Source organism: Pseudopodoces humilis, chromosome 20, assembly GCF_049639895.1.
Source record: "Pseudopodoces humilis isolate 2021_Gansu_Grassland_sample_001 chromosome 20, ASM4963989v1, whole genome shotgun sequence".
Taxonomy (NCBI): Eukaryota; Metazoa; Chordata; class Aves; order Passeriformes; family Paridae; genus Pseudopodoces; species Pseudopodoces humilis.
Window position 1 is genome coordinate 2,115,570 of NC_142219.1, and position 20,490 is coordinate 2,136,059.

Here is a 20,490-nt window from a genome sequence, read left to right on the forward strand (position 1 = left end):
AGGCTGGGATTTGAACTGCAGGTTTGAGTCTGGTGGCTTAAGTGCATTTTGCCCAGAGCCCCCATGCATGGATGCACATTTTGCATCTGCAAATGGTGCAGGTTTATCAGGGTGCAGGATCTGTGCTGTGATGTCAGCAGAGCCCTGGCACGTGGAGATTTTGAGGTGATTGCACCGTGTTTGTTTCAAACAGGAATGCAGTTAGGCCTGTGTTTGAGTGCTGTTGCAAATATCCACCCCTGAGATTCCTTGAGGGTGGGCTATTGCACTCCCTCCCCAGGATCTTCCTGTGACACTACTGGGTAAGAAGCAAGGCAGCTTCAATGGATATGGGTATTTTTTTTCTCTAGGGACTTCACAGAACCCTCTTCTGAAACCCTGATTACAATCTCAACCTGATTAAAAGGGATGGGGAAGGGTGTATCTCACCAATAAAGGCACCCTAAGGCTCTGAACATTTGCAGACAGGAGCACTTCTTCTCCAGCCTCTCTCCCTTTGCTTCCTTGGCTGCAGATAACAAGTGCTTTGGAGTTTGCCTGATTCTTGGAAACCTGAGGCAGACAGCAGCCTGCTCTTCCAACATGTAGAAAAAAATTAAAGGTGTGTGGGAGGGAGGAGGAGAGGAACTATTTCCTGCAGTGAAACTCGATCCTTTTCAACTTAAAAATAGGAGGAAAACAAATTCCTGTGGGACCTTCTATAAAAGGGTTTGACAGTTGCCTACTCTCAGCCCCACCTCCCAGAGCTCCCCATTTGTCTGATGCCTTGGAAAGAGCCCTCCTGAATGCAAACACAGATCTGTGACTGCAGCCCTGCTGCTGGGGGAAGCTCTGCTCCACGGTGGGGGTCAGCTGCAGGGGAGCGTAATGCACTGTGACAGGTAGCAAAACCCAGGATTAAGTGTTCTTTGTGTCTGCCTACCATGCAAACAGCTTTTCCTGGGCCTCTTTTACTTGCTGTAAATTTTGTCCAGACCACTATAAAGGTGCAAGGAATTGCTGAGCATTTTTTGCAGGCCAAGTCAGGAGCCCAGGGAGGAATCACACAAACAGCAGCCAATCCCCCAACGGTGCTTGCATCCCCTCGTGGTGGCCCTGTGAGCTGAAAGCCACAGTGTGCATGGAGGAGAGGAAACTCTGGGCACAGCTTATCCAGGATTGATTGCCTGATCAGACTCCAGTGCCTCGTAGCCACAACCATGCCCCTGCTGCTGGATGTCTGCTCTCTTCTCCCTCCCCACCCATCCTCTCACTCCTTTCTGCATCACCACCTGATTCCAGGGCTGAGTGGCAGTGCCATGGATCCCAACACAGCACCCTGTCCCCACTGCCCCCGTGCTCTCCCCTGTCAGTCCTGCTCCTTCTTTTGCTTTGTGTTCTCTGTCTTGCTCTCCTCTCCCTTCTACACCCTTCCTCCTCCAACACTCTGCATTGGCAGGGTAGGGCTGAAGGTAGCTAGAGAGGCAGGTTTTCTGGAAGCTCCTGTTCCTCTCTAGGGAAGAGAAAATTAAGCTTTGGGAAGCAAAAAAGATAGCCAGAAAGTCTCAACTGCATTGGCAATGGCAGCCCCACCAAGAATGCTGCTGCAGTTCTCCTGCCCCAGGGGTGCTGTTGGACCTGACATGGCCTGGCCCCATGACAGGCATTGAGCAGAGTTGTGCCATCCTCAGCTCCATCATCTGCCCATGCTGCTATCATGAGTCACTTCAGCTCTTGGCTACAGTCCCTGCTGAAAGAGGGAAGGCTCCCAACAGGAGTGATTCACCATGCCTCACCAGCTGCCTTTCATCTGCTTCCAGCCACATCACCTCAGGGCTGGAGCACTGGAGCAGAACAGTTCCAGAGCTTTCCCATGGCCTCGCTGCAGAGCTGCTGTTCTCCTCCCTGACCTCCTTTAGACCTCCCAGGTTTGTGCTGTTAATGCATTCCTATGATTCCTCCCTCCTGAGTCAGTAACAAACCACTTCTGGTGCAGATCTTGGGGCTGTGCTGTCCATAGGGGTGAAGAGCCTGGCTGGAACAGGACCCTGCATCTCACAGTTCAGAACCACCCTCAGTCCTGTGAGCCTCACTGTGCTCTGGAGCCACATGAGCTGTTAAAGCCATCCCACTGCAGCCAATTAACATGGCTAGGTACTTCTCAAAAAGCAAAGGGGTTTTAGGCTATGGGCTCAGGCCAGTTTCTGCTCTGGATAACCACATTATGCCTCAGTGTGCCTCAAATCAGCCATGACCTAACGCAATGTACTGTGTGTGTCCAACAGCACAGGCACTTACCACAGCTCAGCTGATGAGCAGTAATTCATTAAGCCCCTGTAACTCAGTCACTGCAATCATCTCTCCAGCCTTAACACAGCCAAATACATTCCCACTGTGATGTCACAAGAGTACAAAATTCATCTTTTTTTAAAGAATTGTCTATCATTGCTCATCCCTCATAAATCTGCAGCTCTTTGTCATCTATCCAGGCCAGCAACCTGTCCTTCCAAAGGCTGTTTCCACCTGTGTAACCCAGAGTTGTACCTACTTAAGGAAAACAGGTGGCTTAGATGAATGCAAACCTCTCTCTCCTACAGACATGAGATCAAATTACTTGGATTATGATTGCTCAACAAGTAATTACCCTTTAGCTGAAGCAACCTCATCATTGTGTACATGCTTATAACTTGCTCAGCTCCTTCTCTGAGCTTGCACAATGTGGTTGCCTTAGTAAGAGTCTGATGCTTGCTGAACTAATCCAAACCAGCCAAGGCTCTGTTTGGACAGTCATTCCTGGACAGTTTGATGTGCTACTTGTACTGCAGCTTCTGCCTTCCTCTGCATCCATAAAATCAATTTTCCTCTTGCAGATACTTTAACTGTAATCACCAGGCTTTGCCCTGGCATGTGCACAACACCTTTAACCAGCTCTTTAACACCCTGAGAAACAGCTTTTTCTGTAGCACCTAGGCATCTACACCCCTAGCATCAGCTTGGTGTACCACTTGAACTCACCAACCAATGGTTTTCAAACTATCTTTGATTAAACACCCACAAATTTGTCTGTAGAATGCCCTATGTGGCTGTGTTACAATAAACCCTGAAGAAGGGGAAAAGTCCATACCTTTGATAGAGGGAGCAAGCACTCCTCAAGGTAGGCTGTGATCCAACTGCATGGAAGGCTTCATACAGAAATGTGTTGGGTTTGCTGAATTTTTTCTTTTCTTTCTAGCTGGCGTGGAAGAAAAGAGAGGATAGTTTCCAACAGGGAGGATAAAACAGTACAAATTAAATCCATTCTCTGGCCAGTGTAACAATTGTAATTTCCTGCTATTCCTTGGAAGCTGTACAACCCAAAAGGGAGATATTTCAAGACCGGTGTGTCAGGGGTGGAAGCACATGCATCTGGTTATTTTTAATGGCAGCTCTGTCCCTAATTTTCAGTGCTGGCCTTGATGAAATGCCAGCTCTGTTTCATTAACCTTTTGTCAGAATGGCAAAGAATAAAAGGTGGCTCCCAACTTTAGCACCTGAGACAAAGCTCCTTTTCCCAAAAAGCCATTAGAGGTCCTTAGCTACACCAGGCAGAGTTTTGGGTATAGAATGAAAAGAAAAAGGATAAAAAAAAACTCTGTGAAGGTTTGTGTAACGGAGCCTGTATAAGTCTCATATCTGCAGTCTTCATTACTGTCTGAAATGTGTGTTAGAACCAAGTTGCAATCAAGGTAACCATTTTCCTTTACAAGCCAAGAAAAATACTGGGTTTCTTTTCAGACCATTAGGAATAGTCTCTCAGAACAGCCTTCCTTTCCTTGCTTCATCTGGGCTGCTTAAAAGCAAAAGAAAAGCCACAGTTTCACAACCATGGCACAACCATGGGTTAGACCCCAACAAACAAAATCTTCACTGTGCTTTGGAAGTGCTTTCTGAGGGTCCAAGACTTAATCCAACACCACAGCCAAAGGATTAGTGCTCTGGTGGTAGAGCTGGGCAAGACTCAGGATTTTTGTTCTGTGAGAAATAACACAGTGGGTTGGGGGTGGGAAGAAGGAAACACAAAGTCAGATTTGTTCCAAAGCTGCAGTTTATCGGGATGTTAGCACTAATGAGGCAGCACAACCCAGCTCCAGCCCTCTCATCCCTCCTTCTCCTGCTTTGTAGGTATGACCAGTTCCTCCAGCCACAATCCCTGCCATGGTTGCTACCTCCTCCCTCAGCTTTTTATGGAAACATAATCCATTGCTGTGAGTTCTGCTTGAGAGTCTGAACAATGCCTGCAGCCCTGCTGGTGGCTGAGTTAGGGGGAGGCTCTTGCTTGAGATGTAGATGTTGCATAGCACAGCACACCCAGAAAGCTGCATCCAGAGCCCCAGCTTCCAAGTGCTGAAAGAGCTGTTTGCTCCCTGGGCTGCAGCCTCAGGAGGTTTGGATTTAGCTTATCATGTGAAATCAGGATCACTGCTCCTAAAATGTCAGCACTGAGCTGTGGAGCAGGAAGAGGAGGAACTCTCACCCAAAATTCAGGCAATGCTAGTAAATGCCAGGTATTTGCACAGGAGTCTTGGGGCTGGGAGGTTTAAGGGCTGCTGAGGAGGAGGACTTTTTCTGAAAGCATCTGTTCTCTGCCAGGTTCCTGTCATCTTGTACCACAGATCCTGAGGCCTCCTGACAAGGAATGGCTCACTCAAGACAGTGCTGGGCTGGCCAAGGGGCTGCCCCAGTTTCACGTGACTGGGAGCACTGGTTTGCACTGGGGGCTGGCAGCAGGAGGGATAGACAGAGCCCTGACAAACATTCCAGGGGCTCCTGAAGGCTTGTACTCACCAGCAGCTCTGGGGAGCACCACCACCTTACTGGTGTGGGATGGCTCAGAGGCCACCATAGAGGGACACCTTCATCTGAGGGGAGAGTTTGTATTATATAAGCACAGGACAGAAAAGGAGGAGCAGTCAGTGAGGGCAGAGGTCTCCAAAGCTCCTGCTGGCCAGGGTGAGCAGGGGCACAGGCTTGGCCCAGCCTTGAGGCAGCCGTGCTGTGTGAAGTAGAGCTGTGCCAGGAATCTCAGTGCTGAGTGGCTGCTCATCAGAGCAGCAATCCAGATGGCCAAGAGAGAGGGCTTCTCTTTTCAGGAAGCGACTCTGCCTTTGCAGGGGATGAAGCCGTGCTTGCTCTGGGCACTTCCAGCACATACAGAGCATTCCAGGCAGCACATTCCCCTTGGCACAGGGCTCTGGTTTGGTACCTCCCAGGCTGTGACACTGCAGCACATGTGCCTGCCAGGCCACCAGCTCCAAGTCATCCCAGGAAAGAGCCCAGCAGTGATCTGAGGGAGGGCCTGAGCTGTGGGCTGCTCTCACAGCCAGGCAGAGACCTTGTTACAAATAAGCCAAGGAAGCGATCCAAAGCAGGGCAAAATAAATTACATTAAGACTGGATGTGCTGGAAATGCTGGTTCTCTAAGCAGTGGTACAATCCCAGCTCCAGCTTCTGGCATGTTTCATGTCTAAACACTCCCACCTTCACTGTAAAAAGCAGTGGGCCTCGACTGCATGCAGAGGTCAAGATAGATTGAAAGGAATGTCTTCCATTTAGATGTAGTCACCTCCAGACAGGGTCCTGGGCTGCCCACTGCTTTGCAGAGAAATAAGTAACCAGTGTCTGGTATGCCAGGTGTGGGATGGAGCCTGGGAAATCCTTGGAGTCCCACTTGCTTGTACCATAGCTCAGTGCATCCATTTCTTGTGATCTGTCCTGTCACACTGAAATGGAGACAAGAGCAGAGATGGGTACTGATCCATTAGAAAATCCACCAAGTAAAAGCAGTTGGCTGAAAACCTGCTTTCTTGCAAACCAGAACATTTCTTATCCACAGTGTTTAGCACATCCAAAGGCAATGCCAGCACACAAAAGCCAAGGACTAGAGGCCTGTAATTTGCCTTTCCCATCTCTGGGTTACTGGAGTTGAGTGAACATTCCATAAGTTTCATTATGGTCTCCAGCTGCAAGCCAGGTTCTCCAGGACATCCGCTGCAGGCAGGGATTTGGACAAAGAGAAAGAGAAGGTCTTGTGCACAGAGCCTGGGATGGGTCTTGGTTTGAGGTTTGAGTGAACCTGGGCCATTTGGGTGGGACCCACTGAAGTTAAGAGAATCTGTGTGGTTTGGATTCAGATTTTGGCAGAACTAAGCTCCGGCCTTGATGAGCACGTCTTGCTCTGAGGGCCCTTCCTGAAGTGACACTGAGCAGTCCAGTGAAGGGATGAGTGCTGAGAGCTCCTGGACACAGGCAGTGAGGGAAAGTCATGGCTGTTGTTCCAAGCTTTCCTTTCCTTGTGCTTCTGCCCTGGTTGCAGATCTCAGTGCAAGTGGTCATTACTCTCAGTCCTCACAGAGATATGGGGTTTCTTCCCTGCTCCTATTCATTGTAAACCAGGGCACTAAACTTGGAATCTGTCTGGGATGGGATTTAGTCACAGAGGTGGACCTTGGTGTTCCCTTGAAGAAAAATCCCAAAGCTGCAGCAACAAGATCTCATCTCAACATGGCATGTTAGGGCAGACAGATTTAACAGTAAGTGTGGGTTTATACACACCGTGGCAAAAACCCACCAGAGTGTTCTTCAGGCCTGAAATGAACAGCTGCAAAAAGCATCCATGTAACAAGGGATGCACATGTGAAGATGTGCACATCTTTTTTTGGCTTTGGATAGGCTGGAGGAATGTTTTTCTCATACACTGAGAATAACAAAGAGGATTAATCTTTGGGAAAAAAAATGGGGCACTATGTTGAAGTGGGTTTTCATCAGTCTTGTGCTATTGTGTGTGTATCTCGGGTTTACTAATGATTCAAATGAAAAGTAATCAGGAAAAGTGCTTGGAGAAGGAGATTTTCCTGTATTTATTTTGGACGCATGTCCAGTGGAAAAATATCTTCCCAAGCATTTTGCTTGGCGACGTGGCCTGTTTCATTTGGAGAACAATTGATGGTGATGATGAGTGGTGTTAGATGCGTTTGCTGTTCGACAGCTTTTTGACTTGCCTGCAAGTCAAAACAGCAAATTCCATGCGATTGCACACGTGTGCTGAGGGGAGCTGGGGAGACAGAGGCCTTGGACACCCTGTTCGATGTGTTCACTCGGGTCTGTGCCAAACTGCTCACCAGGCACCGCCACCTCCTTAACGCATCCCGTGGTTGCAGCAGCGCCCAGCTCATCCCCAGGGGTTTGTTTGCTCTGCAGTTTGATGGGATAGCACTGGACTAACAATGGCCTGGGTGTCCTGCAGGGAGAGGTTTAACCTCTTAGTGGAGAGCTTGTCCATGTGAGTGGTGCATTCCATGTCTACAGGAGCAGACTGCCTTTGTATTCCCACCTTCCCAGCTGTAGCCCTGCCCATCCCTCCTCTCCTCCAGCTCCCGAGAGGATGAAGAGACCAGCACACACACACAAAACCATCGCTCCCCATGCTGGCAGCTCAGCAGAGGGGCCACACGGAAGGTTAAATCAGTGAATACCATTTGTCTGGTTTCATTTCTGAAAAAGGAATAGCTGCCTGCCACATTCATTCCTCCCTTTGCCAAGGACTCCTCAGAGCAATGGCCTCTGTTCTTGGTGGCACAAGGGATAAACCCAAAGTAACTCTGCTGAAGTCTTCAGAATTGCTCCCAGGGTAACTGAGAGCAGAGCAGGGGCCCTGAGAGTTTCCTGAGCTTCACAGCCATAGCCGCAAGGCAAATAAAATGAGATTAACCAATTACAATTAAAATGAGAGAGAACTGCTTTTGACAGTAATTTTGAATTTCCCCTAAAACCACTTCCAGCTGTGACCTGTGACTCGTGCAGCATTTGCCTGAGATCTGCCCCTGGTTGTTTGTTATAACTGGTGCTTTCAAGGACGCTCAGTCCTGCCTAACAAGAGGTTTCCTAGGGGAAAAAAAAAAGTGAAAAATGGAAGAGGAGCTAACACAAGGCATCCCTGCAGCGAAGCTCAGACACAAGAGCCCTTCTGGCAAGCAAACCAGAGCAGCCAGGCAGTCTCCAGGGAATTAAGGGTAGTGCTTACATCGAATTCTTGCAGACCCACACGGATGTGTTGCTGTCATGCAACTGTGAATCCCACCCTGGGAACATCCTAATTCACACTGGTGTAGAGCAGATCTCTGGGCTCCCAAAGAAGCTGGCTGTACACAGCCTTGCCGTTGCAGAGGAGAGCAAGGCTGTGCCTGTAAAATAGGAATTATTATCATTATTCTTATCCAGAGCTTCCAGAAGGTTTGTTTTGCAGCAGTGCTACACACCTAGCTCTCACCTTTGGAGCATCCAATCCTTTCAGACCACTTAATATCCTAAAATGAGTAGGTGGTTTTGAGTCATTCTTTGGCCTGTGCTGCCATCCTCTAGCAGAATTTCTCCAGGTGCTGTTAAAAAAAAACAGCCCTGGAGGAGATTTTGGAGGAATAACATAACTGGGTGTGGGTTTTCACCCAAATATTACCAGCAGCCTATGGTTTCCCCTCAGCCAATATGTTGCTGCTTCTTCCCTTCAGGAGACTGGAGATTCCCTTTTGAGAGGATTAGAGAGCAGCACTTCCTGCAAATCCTCTCATTTCCAAACAGCCAGCAGCACTCACAAGATTCAAGGCTCAGCCTTTTGGGGAAGGATGTTTTGCTTTTACTTAGAGATCAGGTTTTGCAAAAAAGAGCTGGGTTTGGGGTGTTTCAGGAGATGGCTGCAGGTTTCTGCCTGGGCTGGTGAGTGAGCAGCCTCCACTACCAGCTCCATCCCAGTGGCCATGAGCCGTGTATGTGCTGCATTCCTGCCCTTCCAGCATTTCCATATCCCACCTGGGAGGAAGCTGTGCCTTGCAGGGGAGTGGATCTTGCACCATGCAGTGCAGCAGGATGGATTTCCTTGCTGCAGAGAGACAGAGCTGCAAGAGCAGTGACTTGGGCCAGTGATTAGGAGTGTAAAATTATATATAAAGTCGCTATTTTTGCTCTTCAGGCATGGAAGGTGAGAGGAAGAGTAGACAGAGATAAAGGTGCATCCTCTTGAGGCTGCATTATCTGAGTCAGAGTCTGTATTAGATTATTTATACTGTGATCTGCCAGTTTTGAAAGCCCTCCAGGTGCTGTAGCACTCTCCTGTTGAAGTCAAGACCACAGTCACCTTTCTGTGTAATTTCCTTTGTCATTAGTACTTTTTAAGAAACTACTTATTCTTTAGAGATGAGGTCTAAAAGCAATTTTGGAAACAAAAATGCTGTTTGTTACTCCCACACCTGTTATTCTTATTTAATTTGGAATGAATCAACTGCTATTCACTGCTGTTACACCTGGGTGACTTTCAAAACACTTTTGTGTAAGCAACTGTCTGCCCACGCTGGGGTATTCTTGTCTCTGCAAACACCATGATTTGTTTTGTAAAGTATCTGAATTTATATCTGAATTGCTAGAGTCTTCTTAAAAACTTCCCATGATGGACATTTCCCATTTCCCTAGGCAGCCCATCCTAGAGCTTTCTCTTTAGTTGGCTTTACCTACAGTACTGTCTAAAACTTCCTGGCAATAAATTAGGCTGATTTCTTCTTGCCCTTCCCAAGGTTCTGGAGAACAGTTCCTATCCCTTTTACAAATATTGGAAGATCATTATCATGTTCCACTCATTCTTCTCTCTTCTAGACTAAACAAATTCCCTTCCTTCCACCTTTTTTTGCAGGTCATATTTTCAAAACCTCTTTATCATTCATTTTATTCTCTCTGCACACACTCCAGTCTATTGTCTTCCTAAATGTATACCGCCCCAAACTGAGGGAATGGAGTCTCCCACTACAGGGAATATCTTTTCTAAACCCTTATCAGCTTCATAACATCCTGTTTGGAATAATAGCCTGTGCAGCCAGCATCCCCAGAAATTATTTACTTTTTCAGCTATGTCTTCTTTGGTGATATTCAGGCCAAATCTTAGGGTGCCATTAGATGTGCTCTTTGTTTTCGATTTAGACTCCCTTCACAAGTCTCAGTAGCCCCCCTCTCTGCCTGAGTTCTTCCATTTGTGGAAAAAAATGAAGGCAGGGAGAAAAATATATCCTTGATATACTAAACAGCCCCATACCCACCTCATAAGATCTTACAGCCCTCAAAATATTTGCTTAATCTCCCAGTATCTTGGCAGGGCACATAGGTATTAGCGCTCCCAGGTGTTCTTATCCACTGATCTCAAAATATTCTCCTTCTTGTTTTAAACATGGGGAGAGTGAAGTGTTTGGAAGCTCAGTTTTCATAAGCAACAGAGATCCCCTGCTCCATTTAAAGGCAGTGGAAAGTGTGGTTGCAAGCCAGAGGGAGAACTGGGCTTTAAGTGACAGGCTGGGGTCCCCTCGAAAGTTAATCCCACAGGCAGGAGTCAGAGCCCAGGTTTCCTGAGCCTGTCTGCTGAGCAGAGCCAGGTGCCTCCCACTCAGCTGTGTGAACACACCTTGCATGGTCAAACCTATCTATAATCCCCCAGGAAAAGCTCCTCAGTCCTGGCAGGGATCACAGTGCCCTGGAGAAGAGTTGGGTTCATCTCGACTTGCTCTTCTCCCCAGCTAGAAATCTTGTTCCTCTCGTATTTGTTTGCATGTTGCACAGCTGAAAAGCCCTTTAAAGAAAACAAACAGCAACTGTGCCAAGCTCTTTGGTTCTCCAGCAGTAAAAGATATTAATAGTTTCCAGCTCTGTATTTTTCATCCTGCCCTGCCAGAGCTCACCTGCTCTCTGTGAATCGGGACGCTGCTCAGTGCTGCTCACTGAACAAAAGGCTGGTTTGTAAAAGACAAATCTGGGAGAATTTTTTAAATTCCAAAAATAGACAAGGGGGGAAAATGTGCCAGCAAGATGGATCTCATTTCATTTCCCAAATCCCTCTGGTCTCCAGAGTTCATTCTTTGCTCTTAATGTTTCATGCTATGGCTTATTTTAGGCTCCTTAGTGGAAAGTTTAAAACATTTACTTAAAGGCAAAGCTTCAGCTGGCATAAACTGTCACAGCTCCCTTGGCTTCAGCTGCCTTCAACAGAGGCACTGCCCTTTAGCATTTAAATTGCTCATTCGAGAATGGAAAACTCTGGAGTTGCTTGAAATCATCTGCAAATACTAAGGAGAAAGAAATAGAGAGGAAGGGTCCACAGTATGGATTTCAGCTGAGAAATTGTCTTTCCACATGGACAGGTGCAGAGCACTGCTGGCACTCACTCCTCTTCAAGTCTTTCCTCAGATCCCCCTCCAAAGCGGCTGCCAGTGCCCCCCAGAAGCCCTGAGGGGCTGGTGGTGCTGGATCTTGCTGGGCAGAAGGAATGAGGCTGCAGGAATCTCCTACAGAGCAGTCTAGGCTGCTGAGCACCACCAGCCTGGAGCCATTTGAATGGCCATGCCCCAGGGGAGCTCCTTTGTGCCACAGAGATGTGTCCAGAAGCACCAAAGGGTTCTGGTAAATGTTTTTCTGGACACAAGCTCCTTGGCTAAAACCTTTGGGCCAGCCTGGAAAGGTGCTGGTTTAACCAAATGGCCAGGATGGAGATTCCCTCTTACACCTGGCAAGAGTCAATGCCCCATCCCACAGCCATTCCACCTCAAATTCCACCCATGCTGGCCTGATTTGCAGCCCTGGTGATCCCACAGGGAGGGCTAGAACAGCACTGTCACAGTTGCCATTCAGTCAGTGCTTTGACAGGGAACATCTGCAAGCTCTTCCTTTTCTTCAGCATATCCTAGAGAAAAAATAAGAAAAAAAAAGAAAGAAAAATCAGCAAAGGTGCAATATGTTTTTCTTTTGCTGTCAAGTTTAACAAACAGCAGCCATCTGAGCCTGCCCCATTTTATGAGGTTGTGTTCCTGCACTGGTCCCTTTCTTGTGTGTCCTGACTTAAATGGAACCAACTCCCAGATTCTCCGGTAAATCACATCAGCAGGGCTATTCCTGATCAATACCAGCCTAAGCCCAGAGGAGACTGTCAAAGCCCAAAAGATGGGAGCAGTTGTTTTGCCAGCACCCTGGCTGGATTTGTGTCTCTGTAGGAATGCATACACTTCCCTTTGCTTTTGCAATGGCACCAGCGTGTTGATGAACTGCAGCGCTGCTATTTATCCCTTAATTACTCCCATGACTCACATTAAAGTAACAATTTTCCATAGAAACAAACACAGGCAGAGCTGACGCTGCTCAAACTGCTTTTATTCTGAAACACACTCTGTACTTTGGGTTTTGAGGGTGGCAGTTCTGGAGGCTGCTCCATATTCCTGGTGCTCCGTATTCTTGGGTTTTGATGGAGTTGAGGGGAATGAGACTCATTAGGCACTTGCTCTGGCATGGGGAAGAATTGGATTACAACCCATGTGGGGTTGAGGACCACTCAACATGGTGTGATTTTGGGGAGATGGGTGTGAAGCATAGCTCAGGACAGGGTAATTCTGTCCTCAGTGGTTCCTGTGTGCTCTTAGGACACGTTCATCTGCCAATGTTCTCACCAGGATGCTCCCTCTGCTTAATTGCTCATGGGCATTTCAACCTGGGCTGCTGCTCTGTGTTTTTACTTGTCTTGAGAGGCTCAGTCAGGGAGAGCAGCAGGAGTGCCTTCCCTGGATTTTATCTGGGGATATTCATCCTGTTCTCTGCGTCATTTCAATTACAGGTGTCACAGCTGGGTGTGATCATCCTTGGCTGAGTCAGTTATTTAAAATGTCTAATGAAATAATTAGCTGGCAGATCTCAACTGCATCCTTTGGGCCAGCCTGGCATCAGTTCTTGTGTGGGGTCTTCATGGACTTCAGACCTTGTGCCTGACCCTCATAAAGCATTATGCATAAGGAGATGTCAAGAGGGATTGTTTTGGTTTTTTCCAAACCTGCCTGCCCTGCCTTGGCACTAGAATTGTCAAATATCACCCTTGTTTTATCTGTGGAGTCAAGAGAAACCAGGCAGAGCCAAAGCTGTATGTCTGATTTCTCTATTTGCCATTATTTATAGCAATTAGATGTCCCTGGTGATGGTGTTCCAGTGCTTCCCCATCCTGTGGGGCAGCAGCAAGGATTTCTCATTCCTCAGAGCCGTGTATGTTTACCCTAAAACCCTTCCACAAAGGGAGCCCTTCCCAGGGCTTTGCCACAGGCACTGCAGGCATAGAAAGGTGAATACATCTCCACTGGAGGTTGTTGCCAAGCCTCCCTGTAGCCAAAGAAGAGGGAAAATAGCCCCTTTATCTCCTCCAAGACAGGGAATTGTAATGTCCAATAAGATGTGGATACTGGAACACTCAGAGCCCTCAGCCAGGAAACTGGGCCCCTTTACAAAAACGGCTACACATTCACATAAACACACCATTCCTGCTCCAAAACACTCCTAGCATCATGGAAAAGGCAGGAACAAGCAGGTGGATGGAGAGAGGAGGGACGTGGAAGCACAGGGTGACGACAGCCGCAGCGCTGTCACAGCACCCAGGGCCAGGAGGTGGCCAGAGGGCACCTCCTTTGCTGTGGGCTTTGCTTTGCACCCTGGGGAAAGCAGGGAATGATGGAGCAGAGCCCTGGAAAGCTGGAGTGGGCTGCCTCCAGGCAGGCAGCGTGCTGCTTTTGCCACTGTGTGTTTTGAGAGATTGTGTGATTTGATGTAGAGTCTGTTAGAGCTGGCTGCAACTTGCTTATGCTTTGTCCATGCAGATAAAGTTGCATTCATATTATACTTCTCTGCTCTATACACACACTCCAACTCTGAAAAGTGTGGCTTGAAAAAAAATTGGAAAAAAAAAAAAAATTTAAATGCAACTTTGGCTGTGCAGCCTTCCCAGGAAATGTGTATAGAAACTGTCTGTGCAGGAAACAGCTACAAAGGGAAGGAGAGGAGGGAGGCGAAGCCCAGCAGACCTGGATTCTTAGAGACCATGTGCAGCTTCTTCCTCTCCAGCTCCTCAGGGCTCTTGGCTGTCTCTTCATGTTGCTTCCAAGGCCCCACACATTACAAATGTCTTTGATGAGGGCTTGTCAGCCTCCCACCATGCCTGAGTCCCGTCAAGTCTCTTCTCCTCTGAAGAAGAAACTTGCAAGGGCCCAGTAGCCATGACTGAAGCCAGATTTTCAAACAGGGCCAGCACTCCATAAACCACTGGGCTTTTCTGAAAGTCTGGCTCTGAGGAAGGCCTTTATTTCCTTTTTTTTTTTTTTTTCCCTACACTAGGACTGAATCAGTAATATGAACATTAGGCTGAATATCTTGTCCCTAGAGGATTTCTCTCTTCTTCTGCCTCCTTTATCTCTGCTAAGGTGCTGATAACCAACGTGTGCCATGTGGAAGGGTATCCATGGGGCTGACAGAGCCCTGTTCTGTGGGCATTTTCAACCCAGGCTGCAGAAAGAGCTGGGAAGGCCTTGACTTGCCTCACATGTTTGCCAGCAACAGATTCTGCTTTCTGTGAGTGACTTGAAAACATTTACCTTTTATTGAGAGGATTCCCTTACTCCTCCTGGTTTAAAAGAAGGCTTAATTTGAGATGTGAAGCACAAATCAGTGCAGCTTCACACCTCCACTTAAACTGGACTGTTTAGCCTGAACAGACAGGCTGCAGCCTCCTTTGCACCAGGACGTGGCTGTGCCCAAAGCTCTCATCCTCCCAGGATGCAGAAACACTAATTGAGTAGCATCTACTTAACTTTTATTTTCCTAGAGGTTGGCACGGGCTGACACCAGCTAGTGGCTCATGTTTTCACAGGTAAGGGCTCCAAATTTGTTCCAGAAAGAGTTTGATTGCCCCAACTTCTCCTGAGCCCAGCAGCTTCAAAGACATGTCCCCCACACTCTATCATAACAACATTTAGAAAGCAGTTTGAATTTCTTCCAGCTGGCCTCATGTTACAGAGATCCCTATCAGCACCCGGGAGGAAAGAATTAGCAAGAAAAACAAGCGTCTCTTTAAACTTCACAAAGAAAATGAAAATGCAAAGAAAAAGGCCACGTAAAAAGCATAGATGTGGCCCAGTGACGTCCAAACAATGTGCTCTTTTCCTAGGGTTGTCTGAGGTAGAAAGGATCCTAATGCTTGACTTTTCTTGTGTCAGCTGGAGCCTTTGAACACTAATGGCAGGGTTTATCAAAGCCAGATGCATTTGCACAGGTACTGTGTGACCTCCCTCCCAGCCACTGGGAATGAGCACCTAAAGTGAACATGAACCCAGGCAGGAGCACGTTCCTGGGGATGCAGGGAGTCACCAGAGCCAAGCAGACAATAAACATGGACTTTCCAATGCATCTGCTTGGCTTTTCATGCCAAACTCCTTTCATGCCCCCCCACAAGGGACTTTTCGTGGCTCTCTCTTCCCCCAGAAAAGCATCCCAGCTGCAGACTTTTCCCATTTACCAGGAGATCAAGCAGCCAGGCTCAGGGTGAGCAGTGGGAAAACCTGGAACAGGCAGCTCCCCTAGTAGCAGAGAGCTTCCCCCACCCAAGGCGCTCCCCAAACCTCGGCCAGCCGCCTTTGTTGTGGTTTCTGCTGAGCTGCCTCCTCTTGCAGCGCTGTCCTGCGCCCCAGCCCAAGCCCTGCAGCCATCCTCGGCATCTCTGTGTTGGTCACAGGCTGACGTGCTGACATGTGAACAACTCCTTTTAAAGAACAGATACCCTCCATTTCAAACAGCAAAGTCCCTTGGGCAGCTGGAGAAAGCTGGCAAAGGACACAGACTGGATTTGTTTTTGCTTTGCGCTCCCTGTGGTGCTTCACACGAAGGAGCCACTGGCTTGAGATGGGGCTTGGGGACCCAAGCTGGTGCCTTTGCATGTTAGAAACCATTTCCGTTAGAAAGCCTGACAAGCGCTGTCTGTTTTGGTATTTGTGATCCCCACAGAGCTATTTTTCTGCATTTCCCAATACTTTCTCCCCTATTCAGTCTGCAGATGGGCCCAGCCTCTTAGCTGGCTCTCTTTAAAGGAGGGCATTATGTTGTGCCATCATTTATCATACTGTTCTTTTCTCCAGCAAATTTCCATTATGATTGGGGGGAAAAAAAAATAAGTCTGGCAGCCATCACCTCTGCTCTTAGCTGAACTTTGGTTGGTTATTGAGCTATTACCCATAATTTAATTGTCTTCACTTGCTCCATCTAAGTAAAAAGAAAGGTAAATCAATAGATATAGATAGATTAAAGGATGAAGGAGTGGGGGAGCAATTTGGGGTGATTACTGGCCCAAGTCAAGTTGGAAAGGGAGGGAAATTGCCTTGAGCTGCACCAATTTACACCTTCCAAGATACTGACTTTCTGTGACCATGAAACATTTCTCACTGCAGAACTCAGCTGAGTGTCTGCTTGGGTTTATTGTGCAGTTAAATGAAAATTCACAAGATGTAATTCAAGCAAAAGTTACAGATTGATGTCTCAGCTTCTGAGAGTCCAAAAAAGTGAACTTGAGCATATGTAACTTCACAGACTAACCTAATCTTCCCCTCTTGCTGAGAAGATTCACATAGCAACAGTGAAAGGGGCTTTCTTCAATTTGCTTTATCCTGTGTGTATTTAAGATAACCCTTTTTTTTCCAGAATTTCATTTAGCTACTCATACTACAAACACAAGGACAGATGGTCACCAGATCAAACTTAATCAGCATTCTGTATGCTGGATTTTGAGCTTAGAAATTCATCTGGTTCTAGTAAAGCATAGTCTGAAACCTGCCTGATGTTTAACTCAACCACAGAATTGTATTAAATTTCTAAGCCTCCCCATGCTCATAGGAGATTGAGATGGGAACCATCAGGCAGTTTTTAAAAGGGGTTGATTAGTAGTTTAATTATCAGAGATATCTGCTCTATTACTGGTGTCTCGCTGGAGAAGAGCATTTTTAATGGGAGGCTGAAGCCCAGTCTTACCCCTTTGTGTCTTCTTTGAATTCATGACAGGACTAAATCCAGCCCTGGAGTCAGAGGATGCAGTTTTGTTTACATCCCCTTACACCACACTGAATTCAAGGTCTAGACCTTGGCAGTGCACCCTCGGTCAAGGCAATTGGAATTATTTTCCCATGGCTTCTTCTCATTCCTCCTTTCATCAGGCTCTTCCCTTCTCTGCCTCTCTTTGTTGTCAGTTGTTGGGCTGAGCTCCACGTGAGTGTCCCCGTGCCAAGGAGTTGATGTTGCACAGGACAAGCAATGAGCTCCCCCAGGGAAGGGCTGTCAGGCTTCTCCATGCCCAAGGGCACACGGCATCCAGGTGCCTCAGGAGCCACAGCGAGGCCTTCTTAAGTGAAATCAGGATTTGATGACCCTGTGTCCTTAAATCCTCTGTCCTTCAGGTGTGGTGACCTTTTTGCCCTCTCTGAAACCCCTCTGCTATTTTATCCCTCATGCCACAGCCTGTCAGAGGTGAGTGTGTACCCCTGCACCCAACTCTGCTGCCTTTATTTGCATAACCATGGCATGGGGCTGCCTGGCTGGAAACCAAACCCCACTCCAAATGGCACAGAGGCGACAGCCATCTGTGTCTTTTTCACATTTGGTTTCATTGTTTTAGGATCAAATCCAACCACTGCAACCTACAGTAACTCTAGACTTTCCAAGGCTCAAAGCTTTCCATAGAGCACGATCTGTGGTTACACCGTGGAGAGGCAAACCTGGGAAAAAAACTTGTTGGACTGGCTCAGAGGTATTTTAGTTAGTGCAGAGGGCTGCCAGTGGTGAAACCAGCACTCCCAGAGCGTGAATGAACGGAGGGTGTTTCATTCTGTGCACGTTGGACAATTCAGTCCTAACTGGGCATTATGGTTGCACTGGGCAGGTCACTCTCGAGATGTAATTCCATTGCCACGTAATAAATATAAATGCTCCTTATGAGACACTCATGGATGGAAGGCATCTAGTGGTTGCTAAAGGTTATTCTGATGATGTATATTCAAACCCCTCCTGTTTGGCATTAATTAGCACAATGTTCTATTTTGCAATTTCCCAGCACAGACACATCCAGATTCCTGCTAGGAATTGGAAATGGCATCATCCACCACCCACTCCTCCACCCAAACCAGACAGCACTGATACAATCCCTCCCTCCCATGAACCCCCCACAACCCCAAGGCAGGGACATGCAGGGGCTTGCAGGATATAGGATTTTTTGCCTTACAAAACCTAGACATTCCTTTCTAAGAGGCTTCAGGCTGGGATCTTCATGAAGGTCTCTCCCATGGATCCCAAAAGCCCAGTGCCATGAGCTGGGGACAGTCAGAAGCTCCTGGTTTGGCACGTGGACTGGGGTATTTCTGATGTCCAGGTTGAAGATTGCTGGTTGCAGGAAGGTGATGCCCTCAGGACCCCAAATCCCTCAGGAACTAGTGGAAGTCTGCAACTCACACACTGAGATGAACTCTTCATGTCACAGCACTGGGAGGAACTGGTATAAACCATTCCCTTATGTGTTTCCCATTTCTCTGGCCTTGGTTGCTCCAAGCCTCCTACAGATGCTTCCTAATGCAAATACTAAGACAAATGTGCAGGAGGTACTGTGGGAGCTGGATTCTGCCCTTGCCAAAGTCCAAGAGAGAAGGGAATGCTTGCACATTTTCTACCTATTTTATCTCTGTTGGGTGTCTGAAAAGCATTTTCTACCATCCCCAAGCTGCAGGGATAATTAGATGCTGCACCATCCAAACTGCCAAAAGATGAAAACTTGTGTGTTTCAATATTGCATGGAACACGGCTTAAAATAGCTAAGCAGATCCTGTAATTAGGAAAGTACCAACTAACACTCATCCTCCTCTGCTCTAGGCATCCCACCTTCGGGATGTTCTTCCCACCTCCAGGATGTTCTGAGCTCTTTGCACTGGCCTGGCAGTGCTTTTTTCCATTTTGGTGCATCCTCAGTGCAGAGGGACTTTTTCACTTCTTTCTCATGCGTGGTTCTATCTCGCCTCACGTAAGGACCGTCAGACTCTGAGCTCTAATGCTGGAGCTGATTCTCCTGCATTGTTCTCCTGACCTGTGACTGATGGGACAGTGTGAAGCAGCCGTGGGCTGCAGTTACAGTCCTGCAGCTGTGACCCCTTGCACCCACCGTGGGGAACAGCCACTGTTGGATTCTGCCCCCAGTGTCACCGGCTCTGCGGCACTGGAGCTCCACAGCAACTCCACCTTTGCCAGCACCACAATCCCTGCACACTTTCCCAGAGCTGGAACAGCCAAGCTCACATGCACCAGGCCATTTTGGGTTTTATGCCTCCAGCTTCCCTCCAGATAAATGTATTTTTTTAACTCAGAAATACATTTGTTCCAAGTTGGATGCCAACTGCTCGCAGTGCCAAGAAGATGCAGTGTTCCTTCTGCTCGCTCTGTTTCCCTGTGAACTTTATCAGTTTTTGCTTGTTTCTCTGTGACCTTTGGAGCCCATTCAAAGTCATCTGCCTCTTGCTTTGATTTTGTTTCAGTCCAGTGCAGGTTGCCAGCTGATTTGTTGCCTGTTTTAACACATTGCCAGCAAATCACCACCTCTTCATATTGTTCAGTCAGTCATCAAATCCAGGCTTGCCAGCTCCTTTTGTTAATGGGCTAGGAGGGATTGTTCCATCTAGCTGATGGGACCAGAAAGCTGCTTAATTACAGCTAACAAATCTTTAAAGCCTAATGTAGGACTTTTACAGCCAGTGAGGGGTCTGGACTCTGTTTATGGACCCAAGGTCCACCTGGAGGTTGGCTGTACCTCGTCTTTCCCCTGGTCAGCCAGGCGCTTCAGCTGCCACACGCCCTGGTTCTACTCCTGAAAATGTATCCCTGAAGATTTGGCTTGTGCTGATTCTGGGATGGAGACAGTTTTAATTATTGATCCAAGTGGGACCTCCTGGGTGCTCTCCTACAGCTGATCCCAGTTACAGGAATCAGTGGGAGGTGAAGGAGCCTTGTGCCTTGTAGCCGTGGTTATTCCTGCAATATTGGCAAGAGCCAAGGTGGACATGGGAGCCCCCAGTGAGGCTCAGAGTCCACAGGCCATGTCCAGGCTCAGCTCCAGCACCACGCTGCCCACAAAGTGCTGCTTCCATGCCTGGAAGGTTCCATGTTATCCAGGTATTCCTCAGGAGAGCTGTATTGAGGTACATTTATGGTGAAAGGCAGCAGTGCTTTCTCCAAGACTTAGGTATGTTTCTCTGCACATTCCTCTGTGTTCCCTCTCCAGCTCCAGGTATTTTGCTGGATGGCTTGTTGAAGACCAAAATTTCCTTAGTGGGCCAGGAGTAAAATCCATATTTCTCTCCAGAACACAGGACAGTCAGAAGGGAAGAGGTAGCCAGCTGACCAAATCCCAGGCTCATCCAGGCACCATCTCCCACAGCACCATTCAGGAACTGAGGTACGGATTTATTTCCTGAGCACAGACGTGGTGGACGTAGCTTTGAACTATTCTGACTCCACTTGCTGTGGATGGGCCTCCGGCCCCTAAAGAAGGGGGGATTTCGCGAGATAAGTGCTCACTGATTAGATGTAACTTGGATGAGTTTACACAGCGCACGGGGGTAGCAT

At 47.8% G+C, this 20,490-nt stretch overlaps 1 protein-coding gene across 4 annotated transcripts in view; it reads left to right on the forward strand.

Moving 5' to 3' along the window:
* CCDC92 (coiled-coil domain containing 92) overlaps positions 1 to 20,490 on the forward strand; it is a 100,310-nt gene that overhangs the window by 57,048 nt on the left and 22,772 nt on the right. For 3 of the 4 annotated variants that reach the window (XM_088064835.1, XM_088064836.1, XM_088064834.1), the window contains one exon: positions 20,228 to 20,320. The gene's annotated coding sequence lies outside the window, so the exon portion shown is untranslated. Of the gene's footprint in view, positions 1 to 1,799; positions 2,364 to 20,227; positions 20,321 to 20,490 lie in introns of those variants that run through there. The other variant, XR_015774206.1, reaches the window with a different exon arrangement.